Genomic DNA, 17744 nt, shown 5'->3' with positions numbered 1-17744 from the left:
TCAAGACCAATCACACATTTGGGAGGATGAACCCCTACCTAGCATCTATGAAGTGGTGCAGAATAGATGTCCAGCGGTTGATAACGCACACAGTCATTGTGAGGCAATGGTCCATCCTGGCAGAATTCAACATAAAGGATTTAATAAATTACATATGATAATCTAACGTTAAAATGAAAACTAAGAAAAATATGCGGAATGTGTACTAGTACAAGGCTGTCAGAATAGCAAATTCATCCTTCAAACACTGCATCACTTTGCACTTTAGAGAAATTAGAAGGCCAATGGTATGCAAATTTTGAAATCGAAGTAAAGGATATACTCTCACAGTTCAAAATAACAATTTAGCCTTTAACTTGATAAATAACAACCTTCTGTGACTTGAGAGCTGGACTAGTGATGTACTTTAGCTGACACTAAAAAACATGGCAAGAAAGGATGTCCAGTAGACCCAAATAAACACATACAAACAGTATCTATATCTAGGCAGAAGGAATGCAGACATAAAACACCAGCAACATATGCTGCTCTCACAAATCACAAGGATCTCACTTAACACACGTACAGGCTACACCTTGGCCTAACAGGAAGAAAAAATAACTTTATAGTAATCAGGAACACGAGACTTCAATAATTAAAAAATAAAAAAAAACCAAAGATATCAAGTACGTCAAATAAGTCAATGCAACACAATTTTGTAGTTTTGTCACCACAATGAAAAGCTGCTGAATCAATTTCCAAAATAATGTATCCAGAAAACATTCTCCATGGTAACAAAAGTGCAAGATGTTCCAAGTCAACAAGTTTATTTGCGCTCAATCACCAAACCTACATTGCTCAACAAAAGATTGGATGGAGATGAATAAAGATTGTTCAACTGGTTATATCTTTGGGCATTGATGTGACATTTAAATAAAAGGCAAGGCACAAATCAGAGACAAAGAGACAGAGAAACAGAGCCGCATGTTAGAAGATCAGATGCATTTTCCTGAGCTATAATATTATCATAATATTTATCACAAAGATAACAAACGCTTTAGTGACTAAAGCTTCACATAGTACCATTGGCTCTATCAATATAATGAGGAAATACAGAAAGGAATACTACCTCAGCCTCTTCTTATAAACTTCCATCCAGAAAAGCAAGTTGATGTAGATGCAGAGGTGTATACATAGCTGACTTTCCTAGAAAATCTTTGCTAGGTCTAGTCAAACTTATTTTCCTAACACATTGTTCTTTCTTGGGGGTATAGTACGCTGACTAGCCCAATGCAATAGTCAAGAAGGAAATAGAAAAAAATCTAGGAAACATTAATATAAATCCTTTTCTAAACAAAAGCTATTATTCGACATTTATACACACATACAAACAAACATACATACGTTCATACATAGATCTATGCATAGACTCCAAGACAGCATCTTTCAAGCAATACCAAGAGTTCATGTTGACAACAAAGCTTCCTGCAAGAGGACTTATATTAAATCATGAATCCATGAGGCAGTTAATCAGACTCTTATAAAGTAAATGATCTATTCATGCAGCTCCAAACGTATTTATTCATCAGAATAACACAAATGGGAGAGACAAAAAGAACAAAAATTAGCCAATAAGGATAATATTTGTTATATGTCTCAAATCCACAGACGAGAAGAATGAAACGTAAATAATGACTCACCAATCCAGTTATCCTTGAGTGTTCAAGAAGTTCCTTTGCAATCATGTCTAGTATGTGCCTGTTCTCCATTAATTTCTTCATTGCAAATTCTTCTGTTTCTTCAATGTACTGCAACATAAGAAATTATAGTTTTCACTGAATTTGCCGATATATAGAGAAAAAAGTGCATTGGAGACGCTCCTTCTCATATCTCTTTTGCTTGGCAGTATAATCTGATTCCACAAAGTAAATCTATAAAATTATTTCACCTTAGTGATGTTATGGGTTTCGCTCTCATTTTGCTATGAACAGAAAAAATATCTAGTCATGAAAATTATTCTCACAAAGTTATCCTTTTGTGGTTACATAGTTTCTTTATATCTAGAAAAGTTTAGCTTAAAAGAAAGCTGAAGGTAGTAACAATAACACAAACTTGAACTCGATTCTCCTTTCCTTAATAGTCCTGGAAACATGTTTGATTTTAGTAGCAGACAAGGATGTTCAAGTCTCCCATATCTTCCTTCTGCCAAGGTCTATAAATCTAAAGTGGTTTGGATGTGAGAAGTAACTGAATTATAATCTTCACTTATCTCAAACCAGAATAACCTTTATATGAGCAAAGCAATAACCATGAGACCATCACAAAGGGATATGTCCTTCAAGAAACATGAAACCATCACAAAGGGATACTTCACTTACTCTTGCCAACTCCCTGGTAAATAGTTCAGAAACTTCAACTGTCATATCAGCAGGAATAACATGAGGATTGTCCCACTATATCACCATAACAAGTTGAAGTAGCATAATTAGTTCCTCAGAAAAATTAAGGATGTGATCATGCTTAAGCAAAAGGAATTCCTACAATGAAGCTTAAAATTCTGAAAAAAAAGAACTACCTTATATGTAATAAGCTCACGATCAGGATTATCTGGTCTCTCAACCAGTCCAAGTCTTCTTGTCAAAGCTGTAAGCCCCAACCTAGGATTTCCGGGGCTTATCACCATTTCTCGAGCAATCTAAAGGGAAAATGGAAATTATTGCCAAGCAGAAGAGATAGGTCCCCATTTAACTCCAAACTAGATACTTCAAAACTCGCCGATCAGTGAAGCAGCTTCTTATCTGCTTTCAGAAATAGATCTGAAACTATTTACTTACCTTTGTAATCTTTTCCAAATCATCTTGTCCACCATTGGTAATATCATCCCCAAATACAATGCGTTCAGCACATCGCCTACCATGAGCAACTACCATTTGCATTTTCATGTAGCCAAAGGTTGTATAACCTTGATCAACCATATCTTCTCGAGGATAAAACACAGACATGGCAGTTTTCTTTTCAATAGAACAAGGAACAGTGTTGGAGACAACTTGGGCAAGATTAAGCGCTATAAATGTTCACAACAGGAGCTGTACCTTGCCACCAGGTAGAAGCTGAGAAAATGCATGCCAATCAAAACGAGGGAACAAGTGTGCCAAGACTATGTGTCCAGCTTCATGTACTGCCAGAAGTCTTTTCTTTTCAAAAGACACCTATTATGTGAACACATTAAACATGTGATGAAAAGAACATCTAGAAGGATCTGAAAATGTTTGCAGCGATACTCTTATTAGTTTGCATGCATAAAATGCTTACATTTTGTTCACACTTCTGCTGCTCTTCCTCCGTGAGAAGCACACCCATACCCTCAAGCAGTTTCTTGTCCAATACATCTACAATGTCTTGCTGGTAGATCTTAGTATGCCTTTTTCTCACCTGTACAAGTAGTGAAAAAGCCTGTTAAGAGTAATTTGTTCATCATCTGTATGTATACAATACAAGTGAAATAGAAGACAACAATCATATCTAGAGCCAAAGGTCATGAAAAGTTCCAACTGTTGAGTAAGCCACAACATCTTGAAGATCTTTCTACATGGATTTAATACGTTGCGCTCACAAAAAAGGGAGGGAGGGTTGGGAAGTAAATATTATATCCGAGTTGCATCTTAAGTTCTCATGTTTAACCAAATATATATCTTGAGATAGACTTTTAAACATCAGCTGCAGTTTAGGAAGGCTATACATTTTGAAACTCAAGATATTTAATTTATCCATTACACAAATAATATCAGAGGATTAAGCCCTTGATCTCAATAATCAGGATTTAAGAATTCAAATGCAAAAGGATAAGAGACCTGCCAACAAGTAATCCGCAAAACATGGTGATAAAAACTTTTAAATTCTCCAAGCTTTCTCTTGAACAATAAAACATTTCCACGTTCATTATTCCATTCCATCCATTAAAATAGAGGTCACCAGAATATGTACACAGTAGATCAGAAATATAGCTTGTAAAGCACAGAGATGACTAACTTACCGACATTATTCCAGCTTCATTCACTAGGTTTCTAATATCTGCTCCTGAATATCCAACAGTCCGAAATACAAGCTGTACAAGTAAAGAGACAAGATTGTCATAACAAACCATTCTCCAGACGTTTTAGTCAAAAGCCCCTTTACTCCAAAGCCCAATGGAGGTAAAATATTTAACAGAAAGAGAGGGCGGGAGAGTAAATTTTTAATTAAATAGTAGCAGGCAAAAGAAAACAAGACTCTCCTTCCACTGATACATGAAATGGAAGGGGACCACAACCAGCATAAAAGAGGTTGAAAAAACCCTCCATATGATACCTCGGAGGAGTTGTAAAATCAGTGAAGAGTGATACAAGAGTTCAGCAATTAGACACATTATACCTTCTCAAAATCAACATCCTCTGCAAGTCGTTTACCAGCATTGTGCACACCAAAAATTTGTACACGTTGCTTTGCATCAGGTAATCCAATACATAAACGACGGTCAATACGTCCAGGCCGAACAAATTCTAGGTCCAATTTATCTGGCCTATTAGTAGCACAGATGAATATGACAGCTTGCTTCAATGAGAACCTGTCAACACCTGTTCTTTCTTTCCTGGGAGCAACAGCAATCCCTTTGTAAGTGGTAATATTAAACTTGAAATTACTAAACAGCAGCTGCAAATTTCAATATGGACAATTATAAAATTCTGAAATTGACTCTATCCCTACATCTATCTCTCTCTTTCTACTCCCACCCCTTCCTTCTCCTTGCCAATCTTTATTTGATTACAACATGTTCCCATGATTGATATACATCCAATCAGAAGTACAACAATATGCAATGTGGAAACACTAATGTTAGTGAAGTTATGACAACAATAGTCAGAAACTCTAACTTGATACTACTAATAAATAGAGAAGCCATAACTAGCTCCACTATTTCTTCCCTAGTGAATGGCAACAATACATCAAAATGCATAAACGTTCACCATCTATTAATCACATGAAAGCAGTATGATGTATTATTCAGTTTAGCAAGTCTGTCATTTTAAGTCTTACATCACATACATAGTCTTGTAATATGATCTTTGTAACAAAAATAGGAACTCTCTCTTACAGTTGAATTCTGATTGAGCACACAACCCTATAGATTTAAAAAGTTTACCATGCTACTAAACATCCTTCACTAAGAGACCAAGATGGAACAACATGAAACACCACACACATCAAATCATCACTATGAATTTCCCTCACTATCACTTGGATGTGGACAATTCCTCCTGGATTCACAAAAACAGAATCTCGAGCAAACAAAGTGCTGTGGTCAAAATTTTGGGGATTCTGGGAAATAACATCCTAAATCTTAAAAAGATAAACCTGCCAGATCAATACTTAGATACGCAGAAGCAATATAGTCGTGGCATAAGGAAGACACTAACTCTCCATCAAGCTGAGCAATAAGAGCTTCAAATGTTGATCTTCTTTGTGGATCCTTTCGGGCATGCCTCCCGGCAATAGCATCAATCTCATCAACAAAAACAAAAGCAGGAGCCTGCATAAAGAAGGAAGATTAAATTTTGTTCTTCCTAGACATAGCACGAAGGCATTGAAAGTTTTTTGGGGGGAAAAAATTTAAAGACAAAAAAACCTAAAACAAAACTAATGAAAATCAGAATGTGTTTTTCCAAAAGCTCCAAAGGCAGAGAATTCTTGCCTGATGATCTTTAGTAAATTTCATGTATAAGAACATGATCAACACAAAAATAATGGGGAACTATTAAACATAAAGCATGGAAACATTAAACACGCAAAAGGGAAATTTAGAAGACACAGCAGTCTTTGTATCAAGATGTTTCAGAAGCAGAGGGTGGGAGAAAGGAATGAAGAGGAGAGGAGAATGGAGATGGTCCGAATCAAACTTTTGTTCTAACACAAGGAAAAAAGAAGCTTAACCACAAGCCTACATCACCATCTACATTATAAGATATCGAACAAGGTTTTCAAACTGGCCAAACTTACATTCCTCCTAGCCATAGAAAACATTTCATTTATTCTTGCAGCACCATTTTTTTCACTGTCTGTAAACTCTGCACCAGAAGCGAAAACGAAAGGCAACCCACTTTCCTTTGCAAGAGTTTGGGCAAAAAGTGTTTTGCCTGTTCCAGGAGGTCCAGAGAGAAGCACACCCTGTCAAGCAAATAACATGACACGAAAAAATTACAACTCTTTAATTCTTGGCATATTTTATCCACTGTTTAATTATCAACATATGAAGTTCACCCGCACAAACTTCACTTCTTTTTCATAATAATGCATGGGATTTCCCATGTATATCATCAACTCATCTAGTAGATCCCAGACATCTCCTCCCGGTACTATTTCTTTGTACACAGACTTTGTTTCCCCAACTTCCCCTACTGGCTGAGAAAGTGGCGGAATAAGAGATCAAAAATAAACTCAAGACGAGGAAACTACAAATTGAGAGAAAATAAAATTTACCAAAATGAAATTTTCAGCATAAGCCATATCGAAGAGTTGATTGTACTTCTTATAAAGGAAATGACTTGAAGTGATGTGAAGAAGCATCAGAGATTCTCTTATGAACCCCAATATCAGTATTCCAGGCAGCAAAGCAAAGACAACTTTAAGAAAGTAAAGAATCTGCCGCTTTTGGAGGAGATCAACTTCAGCTCCAGAACTTGATATCATCTCAAACAAATAAGGATCAAGTGGAATATCTACCTGAGAAAGTACAATGCATCAATAAGCAATTTCAAATGAAAAAGAATACAATTTCAGCTGAACCATAACCAAGAGCTACAAAGCTCACAATATACTCCATTGGGAACCCTTCTTTCATTGTCACATACAACCTTTTTAGGTCTTCTGTGAAAACAATAGCAGCGACCTGCAAAAATTAAACATAAATCATAACCTGATTTCTACAGTTGACCCCAACAATTTTTTGCACCTAGCATCAAATTAGGGATATCAAAGAAATCTAACATCTCATATCTCACACTCCCACTGGAGTTCACCAATGAAATCTAACATCTCACACTCCCACTAATGGAAGCCAACCAGTCAAGAAAGCGTTGCACAGTTCAAGTTTCATGCATACACAAGCATGACATAAATCACATTGCTCCATCTGCATCATTTTTTTTACCAAGTATCTTTTCATGTAGGTGAACTTTTACAAGTTCCCTCATTCATCAGTGCAGAAATGCGTGAGGAAAGATTCTCCAATTTCCTAAATGGCAAGACGAAGACAGACACAGAAGGATGAACTACTAGAATCATTACCTCAGAAGAATCAAGTTTTTGAAGAAAATATATGTAGGGAAGTTTAGGGCAGTAGCGCCACAATCATTTAGAAATCCATAGCGCTCGGTTTCCGTGGTTGTCCTTGACCTTTTCAAGAACATCTGTGCGCAGGCTATTCTCAACTTCTTTCATATCGAACTCGACTACATATCTGGCATTCAATGAATCTAATTGTTTAGCTAACTTATCCTTCTGAAGGATTTCATTCCATGCTTGAAGCCTTTCACGCCAAGTTCCTCGACTCTCCTGACTTTCTCCTGCAAAAGAAGGTTGTTAAAAAAGCTATTTAACCACATTAACAGGCCATCACGCAGATCATGGGGCACTTAAGGAGGCAGCTGGCACCTAACAGCATCTTGACCATCATCAAATTTCCACTTTGTAATGCTCACAAAAAAAAAAATCAGATTCATGCCAAATCCAAGTTTGCTGCTCCAATTTTTTATCAAAATAATGCCGATTTTGTTTTGTCCGTCAGGTATGTTAAAGAGACATAACAAACCAAACAACAGCATTTCCACACTTGTATCCTCTTGCATCTTCACTAGTCTGTTGAAGTCCATTATTTTTACTTACAACACAATCACATGTATACAACTAGTCAAAGAAAATAGTTAAAGCTGGGAATTCCACCAGGACATAATGGAAACATTGTATAAAAAAATATTTGCTGATAAAACATTCCATCCTTATTTTTCTATAAACTAACTCTACATAGGACATTAAATTACCAAATCAGCTAAAATTTAATTAACTTAAAACATAGAAAACAACTCAATATCCAGTGCCAGGTCCGTAATAAAAACAATAAAAAAAAACACGCATCAAGTCAAAAATTAATGTACCCAGGAACCTTTTTAAATGAAGATTTAAAAACATTAATCTTTTTCCCTTTTCTTATTTTCACGGGTAGTGTCACAAAATGGTCCGTAAAAGGAGCATGCCCACTAACTTGAGGGAAGAAAAACAGACTTGCAAACTCACCCAAAATTGTTAAATCTTCTTTCAAAACCTTCTTCTCTTCTTTGTTCAATTTCACATCTTGGTCTATAATTTCTTTTACACTCTCCCGGGGATCATCATCATCATCATATGCATCTTCCCCAACAAAAGAACTATCATGAACAAGCGTTCCATCAGGTTCTTCAATAAACTTTTTGAGTTTTAGTCCCTTTGGAGTTGTCTTCCTCCACAAACCCTTTTTGAACCTGCATTAAAGAATCTGAGATAACGAGTGCAATCAAAAGACACTTTAAAAAACAAAAGAAAAAATTCATGGCGGCGGGTATTGAGACAGTCAAATGACAAACATTATCAAGGAAGTCATAAGTATGCCATCAGGTAACATTGGAACGTGTATATAAAAGTAAATATGCAGAAGATTCCTGTCATAGTACCAAACAACCGCAAATAACACACATACACTATCTAAGGAAACCCACAGCCCAATCCAAAAGGCATGCTGACTTTCAGGCTACACTGAGAAGCTTAAGTAGTACACTCACATACCACTCACAATCGATGTGGGATAGAGGAAATGGGGAAGGGGAAACACCAAGACTCTTGCCAAAAGCTCACCAACGACTTTTAACCACTCCATTTTTTTCCTTATCCAAACAACCGCAAATAACACACACACTACCTAAGGAAAACCACAGCCCAATCAGAAGATTCGTATCATAGTAACTGTTCAATTCATGTGCTCCTCGGTGAGAGCTGAAATCGTACTCTTCCAAACTAAAATCAGGTGAGATAGGAAAAGTAGCCCACACTTTCTGACATTTGTGGGAGTAGGCTCAGGAATGAGAGCCTCCATATATGCCTCAGCCAGCTCTCTTCTTCCTCGATCAATAACAGTTGCTTGAATTGCCTTGTAAATTCCTCGACAAGAAACCACCATAACAAGAGCATAAAGAATTAGAACACCAATTCTCTTGGCTTCCCAATTCTTTACGTCCTGAAAACCCAAACAAGAAAACAAGCACATTACCTTAGTTGAGATTCACACTGAGAGGGGCCATCAATCAAGAACTTTAAAAAAAAAACCAAAAAGAAAAAAGATTATGCTAATAATTCAATGGTGCCAAGTATGCAGAGCAACAGAATCAATCCATGCATTTATTATTATTATTTCATAACTCCCAAAAAAAATGAATTGCAAAAACGGAAATACACACAGTTGTGTGTGTTGTTTAAAATTACCTTCCAGTGATCCAATTTATTCCAGTTGACGAAATCGGGAAGTAAGTGGGACCTAAACCTTTCCAGCGCAGAGTGAGGCAACTGGACGGAGCGACTAGAGGTGGCAGTTTGTCCCAAGTTCCAATGGATTATCCATGTCCAAAAGAACTTTGGATGGAATGAGTATTGTAATTTGATATTGGATTTAAAATGGGATGCATCCCAATTGTATCCATTAGTTGATGGGAAATGTTGGGTACCCATTGGGCCCAAATATTTTCGCAAAAAATTTCATTTATCCAAAAATTCATCTCTTTTTTTTTCAAAAATCTGATTTTTTTCACTTTCTTTTTCTTTCTTTTCCTCTCTTTACTTTCCTACAAAAGAAAACCAATTAAGTAAAAAATATTTCATTTAAATAACTTTAAAAAAAATAAAGATAACAATAAAAATAAAATAAATTGGTAAAATTTTGGTGTCTACAAGAATCAATGCTTTACTAACAACGGTTGGCACCCTTTATGTTAATTTATGTTGATTTTATGCTAATTGTTGAACTATGTACATAGATTTTTATATGTAACCCTGTTATCAATTTTTAATCAGCTTCTTCGTTTCTGTGCTAACTTTATTTAGCATTTAATGTGAATTTCTTTTGTATCAAATTTTGGAAATTTTAAGAATGTCAGTAAGAATGAATTTGGTGTTAAAAAAATCTTGTTTCTAGTCTTTGTGTCAGACAACATTATGGGTAAGATTGGAATATGGCTATATATCTATCTTTTCCTTTATTTCTTAATTAATCCAATTTTTGGTTTAATCCAGGGAGAAGATATGTTCATTCTTACCAAAATGTTATGTCTTTTTAAAGTAACTATTGATCGTTCTAGAGTGTAAATGAATTCAGAAAAATATAAATTCACAATAAGATCAAAAGAAATTTAATAAATAAAAACATTAAAGTTCTACAAAAAAATAAAAAGAATTAAAGGAAAAAATTATAAAAAATAGATTTGGGTATTGGACGGGATATCTAAACCCATTTCAAAGTGATTTCGCCCAACTTAATTCCAAAACACATATGGATAAGGTTGGACTCAAACCCATATGATTCGGTTCTATTTCGAGCCCAAACCCAAGCAAATCCCGTCCATCCTGCCCATTTTGCCACCTCTAGGAGTGACGAAATGCAACAGCAAGCCGAGCCAGTGTAGCAATAGCGTCATGTTGAAAATCAATACCAGTTTGTTGCTTGAAATTTGTAAAGAAGCTTCGAGAAAGATGGAGCCAAGAGAAGCCAGCAGCAGCATCGGAAGCGGAGTGGTCAAGAGGGTTATCATTACCAGTAGAATCAGAAGAAGAAGAAAAGGAAGCTGAAATTGGTGCTCATATTGTAAATTTTTTTTCAACATGTTAAGCATACATTTCTTTAAAATTTTTAGTCTTTATATATATACTAGTGTATAGTGCCACACTTTGCGTGGCCCTGCCCATGCATGGTTCAATCTTATTGTGTATTAGTTTTGAGCATTTGTTGATTTTGTGTATAGACTACACTAAAGGATCCGTCAAACGCAGTAGCTATAAAAAGTAACTTTTACAAAGAAAGATAGCTTATTTAAGAGAAAGCCTTTACTAGACGAAGCAAGCAGTTTAAGAGAGCTTTAAAATAATAAAAGTAAAAATTAACACTATCATAAAAGAGCAAAAGATGCAAACGTACTGCTACAAGATAATTGCTTCAATTTCTTGAAACAAAGATTCATATTCCCAAGGAACAGCCACATCCATCAGCCATGGTTTCAAGTGACAATCATAACAGTCGTTAAAATGGATGCTAAAATAAGGTGGAATGGGATGAAGGGTTTCACTTACACCAGCACTCTTAGGCCTCAAATAGCAATTATTAGTTGATTTCTTCCTTGAAGTTTCACACCTAGAGCCCTCCAATTTGAAGATGATTAGTTGATTTGAAGCTCACTTTCATGTTCAAACTTCAGGGTGTTTGGTGACTTCTCATTTACCAAAGCAGCACTATCTAATAACTCAGCATTCAGCACCCCACTAATTTAAGAAAAATTATAATTAAAAACACTCCGGTAACACACGTATTTTGTAACAAAGCTTCAAAGCCAAATTTTCCAGATGAAAAGCCCCACCATTGAAGAAGATACTCCAACAGTACTATTAATTACTACATATTTTACAGTTCTAAAGTCGCATTAACAGAAAATGATAGCTCAACAAACCACAATAAGTACTGCTGTAGTACATGTAATCATCATCTACTTCATAGGTTATGCAGTTATCCAATTTGAGCTGAACTCTATTAAACAATTAGAAATTGCATGTAAGTTGAATTGTTATTATCATGTTAGAGATTTTATTCCATGCAACACAAAAGCACAAATTCAAATAAGCTGGCATTAGGTAATGCCCAATTGCATAACTATCCCATTAGATATTCACTCCAAAATTTCAAAATCAGTAAAGAAATCCAAAATTCATAAATCAAATTGACAATAAAAAATAAAATAAAATATTGAAACTCACAATCTTTCAAGTGAGAGTGGCCATAGTCCTCATATTTAGCTCTAGGTGCTCTAAATGTTACAAAGAATAGTATTATCATCACTTCGCCGTCATTAAAAACTGACCATCAAATTTTAATTGCCTATAAACATTTCTCATATGCATAATTTCCTAAACTAAAACAAGGCTCAGGAAAAAAATTCAAAAATAGACAATGGGAAAAAGGACAAAACAAATTATTATATATGATTGACAACCAAGAACTTCTTATAAAGCAGGTAGTTGGAAAACCACATGAGCCAAGAACTGCTTATAAATTACAACCAGATGAGCAAGTTTCTTATAATTTTTCATACTTTCATGAGAGGACTGATTTCATGGAACCCATAAACAAGTAGATTTCTTGTCCTTCTTGTCCCTAAAACTATATTTTGATCCTGTCAAACAAATAGCATAAATGACCTTAGCCGAAAAAATAATTTGTTGTTAAAACTTTTTTCAGCAAAAGACTAACCTGATCAAGAGGGGATATTGGGAATAGAAATTGAGAGTTTGAAAGGTAAGGAAGAGGAGAAGGCGGCGGCGGTGGTGAGAAGTTGAGAGTTGTAAGCTCTGATATTGGGAATAGAAATTGGCGATATGGGTTGAAGATAAAACGGTGATTCGGCTTTGTAGCTCATTCCAGCTTCATTAGATAAACTAAGCCCAGTCATAACCATCTAGACTAAGGACATAATGGATAACCGTAGTTTTTTTTTTTTTGAAAAAAAAAGAGCTGAAATACAATTAGAAATATGCAGTAACCTGCAAATGGAAAGTACCTTTAAGTTGTACTCCACCATAGAGGCTGCCTTCTTACTCAGCAAAGCCAATTCCTTTGTTGAACAAAAACTCAAGAAAACCAATAAGTACAAATTTGATGTACCAAAAGAAATATGTACCAGTCCATGCTCTAAGTTTATGCTTTTTAATGTGCCGCTTAACAACAAGCATCAAATCCCAGTGCATTTAACAGTAAAATACACCAAAAAAACTCCAGCTAACAATCTAAACTCTACAAGAATGAGCCTAAACTAGAGAACTAATCAGTGATCAGTTGCTTCTCTATTTTGTATTTAACTACCATGAGAACATGTGAGAACCCGTATTTTCCCTAATAATTTTCCTAGGGTTTTTCCCCTTTAATTGCATGTTTTCTGCATTTTCTGGCTTAGGAAAATTTTCTTGGTGGATGCTATGAGTAATTCTAGTTTTTAGATGATTTTTCTAGCATTGGGTAGTTTTTGAAAAATTACGGATATATTATGGATGTGGGCCCCACTAGTGCGATAAGTTCGGAAAAATTCGGCCAATAAGGTTAAGTTTCGGATACTGGGTGAAATTTATCGGGTGTTAAGAGATAAGTGGAGGATGAGATGTGATTGATGTGAGAGGAAACAAAAGGATAGAAATGCATTTAATGAAGTGACACGTGTCACTTTGTGAGTGGTTGAAGCCTAAGACAACTATTCACCCTTTTTGACTTTTTGCCATTTAGTTAAATATGTCACAAAAATCACTAAAATTCACTCTTTTCTTCTCCTCCATGGCCGGTTCTCTCTTGAGCAAAGAAGAAAGAAACTCTTCAACATTTTAGCTTCCATTTAGCTCAATCTTCCAAAAACAATCACATAAACTAGTTTCTACTCCATAAAATCCCTCCATTAGGTGCTAGTAAGTTGTTTGGTGAAGTTTTTAAGAAAGCTAAGGTGTTCTACAACTCCTTCTCTCTTGTTTACTAGGTAAGTGGTGATTACACTTCCTCCTACACTTAATGATGCTTAATTTGTGCCTAGTGGTGGCTAAAGTGCTGAAATTTGTGGTTTGTTTCTTGGTTTGAGATGAATTGGTGAAGTTTTTATTTTATTGAGGAATTTTCTGGTTTAATGTGATCATGATGTTGTGGTTATTTATGATGGTTGGTAATGAGGGGTTATGACTCTAGTGGATGTAAATGATTGGTAATTGCAACCAATTTTGGATTTGGAAGGATATGTGAAAAGTTAGGGTTTCATAACCCCCTTTCTGTCCGGTTTTGTATCATATGGTTAGAGGCCGAATTGGCCTTTGCTTAAAACATGAAAGTTGTAGGTATTGATGTTTTTGAGGTGCCTGTAAACTTCAGGTCATTTGGAGTAGTTTAGAGTGAGAAATGTCATTTTTACTGTTGTTGTTCTGGGTTCATCAGGATGGCCGAACTGCGCCTGTAATCGGCTGTTTTGACTGGAATTGCTTTGGATTTGGTTGTTTAGGTCTTCTGATGAAATGTAACTTGATGTCCTAGCTCCCATATGCCTTTGGAATTTCTGCATTTGGACCTGTATAGACTGAGTTGTACTGATTACAGTATAGTGCTATTTGTAAACCTGCAATTAAGGTTCTGGTTTGGTATTTTGCATATTTGACCTAGTTGTGTTAGGATTTGGACTGAGTGGCCTTCTACATTGTTGTAGCCCTGTCTTTTAGCTTCGAGATGGTGGGTCTTGTACCCTCATCCGATAAGCGTAGCGCAATTTGTGCCATTACCGCATAATGAGGCCAAAACTGTTTTTGTTGTTAGGGCCAAATGAGTTACATTTCCTGATTTTCTGGTTTGCTATAATGCTTATATATGCATATGAAACCTTATTAGGATTGTGATTGGCATTGCTTTATGACTCGTTATCGAGTCTCATTACACTTGTTTGCATGTTCTAGGAAGTGACGGTGGTGCACGACGTTCGTTTAACGACGGTGCTTGAAACATCACCTACTTGAGTGGTGAGTATACTACTCACTTGAATGTTACAATGTGGCTTTGCTATATGTGATTTTGATGCCTTGAAGGTTTATTTGGCTATTGGAATTGATTGAGGTGAGGGTGTACTTGACCGCCCTCACCCCTTGTGATACCGTTAATGACTGATTACCGTTTTACTGAAATACTGCACTTGCTATATGAGATATTGAATTCCATTCATGGAAAACTGATTTGGTGTCGTTTGGACGAATATCCAACGGCCTTACTGTATTACTGAGCTCAACCCCGTAGGTAGTCAATTGAATCGAGCCGGCGAGGGCTTGGTCGTGAAAATTGACATGCCACGGGGACTGTACTGGGGAATCTTGTAGTAATGAGACTCTTGGTTCCGGTATACTCGAGTATTACCAAAAGCTACTGATTGGAGTGCGGGCCCGGTTGGGGTATGTTTGGTGGAAGGGATGGGAGTGAAGTGGGTTCTACGGTCGGGTATTCTTAAACATTGACGGAGGGTCAATGAGGTTGGATCAAGAATGTAAGCGTGGACATGGGCTCTTGAGAGCCGTCCGTATCCTTTTACCGACTTGTCTTATTTCTTAATTGCGTACTTGAGATGGAAGTTTAAGGTTAAGTGATCTTTGTTGATTATGTGATAGTTGCTCGCTGAGCTTTAGCTCACTCCGTTCCATTTGTTTTCCTTACAGGAAAAATGACTATTTTGAGAAAGGTTGTGCTAGTTGGTTGTTAAGTTGAGCTCATACAAATGACTATTTTGATTAGCTCCTTGAGGGTGAAAACCCTAAGTGTTTTGTTTCAACCAATGGTTGGTTGTAATTGACTAATTGCACATGTATGAACTTATTGGATATTTTGGTATGCCGCTTTGGCTTGTAAATGTTGAATTTCAATGTATTTATGTTTGGTTTATGTTTGGATGGATTACACTGTCCAGGCACTATTCATTGTTTTCGTTTTTTTTTATTTTGTTCTTTTGGTACTTGTGGCTTGTTCGAGCGCACATTTACTTTCCCGAAACGTTTTAGATCGCGTTTAACTGCTCGTTAGTCCTGGCGAGAGCTGGGCAGGCAGTCCGCTAACCCCTTTGGTTCGCCTTAGGGGAAGGTGGGGCTGTTACAGAACAACTAGCAATCATTTGCATCTTCTTCTTCTTATTCTTCTTTTTCTTTTGTTTTAATGAGTTTTAAGATAAGAAGAAGGATTATCCAGCTATCCCTTAAAATTACAATTAAATACAAATCTTTTGAGAATTGTTGTTTCTCTCTAAAAACTAATATGTCGAACTATAGGACCACAACAAAAGGCCAGAGTCCCAAGAATGGAATCAATTAGTAATCCTCTAAAAATTAAAGTGATTATTCACATAAATTACCATTAATTAACTGCAACAACAGTGAAGTTTGAAGCACAAGTACAATAATTCTTGGTCTACTAAGCAAGAAAAATCTGCAAGCCAAACATATAAAGAAACCAGAAATTGAATACTATCTATCAATTGCTTGCGATTTCGACATTCTGTGGGTCAAAGCCTCATGTAATTTTTCATCCAAGTATAGTCTAATTTCCTAATCATGCAAGTACCACAAAATCTTTGAGGGAAAAAAGCATGCAAAAAAGCGGCAAAGGTTTAAAAGAATACCTCAGCCAGTGAATAAGGTCTCTGAATTCCAAATATTTTCAGAAATGAGATCAATAAGTAGTTTCCTCCAAAAAAAAACCTGTGAGATAGAAAGCTGTGAATACGAGCTATTCTTTTTTTTTTCCACGATGGTAGATTTTGTATTGATTGGCAAAATATGTACACTTATATGAGCAAAGGCTCAAGTAGTTCTATACAAAAATGTTACACACTGAGGATTGATCCATTCCTTATCTTGAAATATGCCTAAAGCATAATCACTAATCAGATCACATCTATAATCCAATCTCCTATCTAAACAAAAGGAGCATTTCTGGAATAAAGCTCTGAAGTTGTTAATATCATCAGTCAAAGTAGACATTTTGATATCCTTGGCCATCCCTTCCTTTATTCCTTTCAACAGCTGAGGGCTGGGACTATGGATTGTAATTTTCTGCCATTGCTATTGTCTGACCTTTATGATGGCCATCTTCACAGCTTCTGCGATATTCTGCAATTGATTCACAGTTTTCCTATCAATTAGTGCCTAGGCTGTCACCACCTGATGGTTGGAGTTAGTTGCTATAATCCCAGTACCAACTCTATTGGTTTGTTTCTGCACACGAGTTGATAGTCTGATCTGGTTTCATCACTTCATACCTCCTCTTGTTCTACTACCTCTCCATCTCTTTCGGCTCCCTCAGGGATCATTTTCTCTTTACTCCAAGCTAATGCTTGCTCTTACCATTCTTGTTGAGCCTTTTTAACTGTTTTCCAAGGGTGCCTTCGTTTAGCATTGAACTTCCATTTATTTCTCCTTTTCCAGATTGGCCAGAGGATATTCGTAGTAAGCTCTATATGTTCCCTGCTCTCTGTCCTACTTGAAGCTTCCAACATTGCATTCCACCAAACTATAAAATTCCCTGTCTGTTCAGTTAATCCATCCCACTATATTGGAGCCATCTTCCATACATCTTGAGCTCTGCTACATTGAAAAAACATATGTTCGATTGACTCTTCTTGTTCTCCACAACCATCACATATTGGGTCTCCATGGTGTGTTCTATTAAGCACCAGGCCATTAACTGGTAATAGACCATTTAGACTCCTCCAAATGAAGTGTTTTATTTTGCTTTTGACCTTCAGCTTCCACAACCATTTCCATTGCTTTCCATTGGAGTTTGCTGAGCTCGTTTCAGCCTCACCACCTCTTCTACCTGAATGTTGAGTTATTTCTCTGCGCAATGCCTTGTATCTTGAGTTGACCGTGTAGATGCCATTGCCACTATATAACCA

The 17744-nt window shown here is 36.3% G+C and overlaps 1 pseudogene; it reads right to left on the bottom strand.

Annotated features, from left to right (window-relative positions):
* Window positions 1-11: 11 nt before the first annotated feature.
* On the bottom strand, window positions 12-9765 carry LOC113743878 (ATP-dependent zinc metalloprotease FTSH 12, chloroplastic-like; annotated as a pseudogene).
* Window positions 9766-17744: the final 7979 nt, after the last annotated feature.

Source organism: Coffea arabica, chromosome 5e, assembly GCF_036785885.1.
Source record: "Coffea arabica cultivar ET-39 chromosome 5e, Coffea Arabica ET-39 HiFi, whole genome shotgun sequence".
Taxonomy (NCBI): domain Eukaryota; kingdom Viridiplantae; phylum Streptophyta; class Magnoliopsida; order Gentianales; family Rubiaceae; genus Coffea; species Coffea arabica.
The sequence above is the reverse complement of the archived record's forward strand: the minus strand, read 5'-3'. Positions and strand labels throughout refer to the sequence as shown.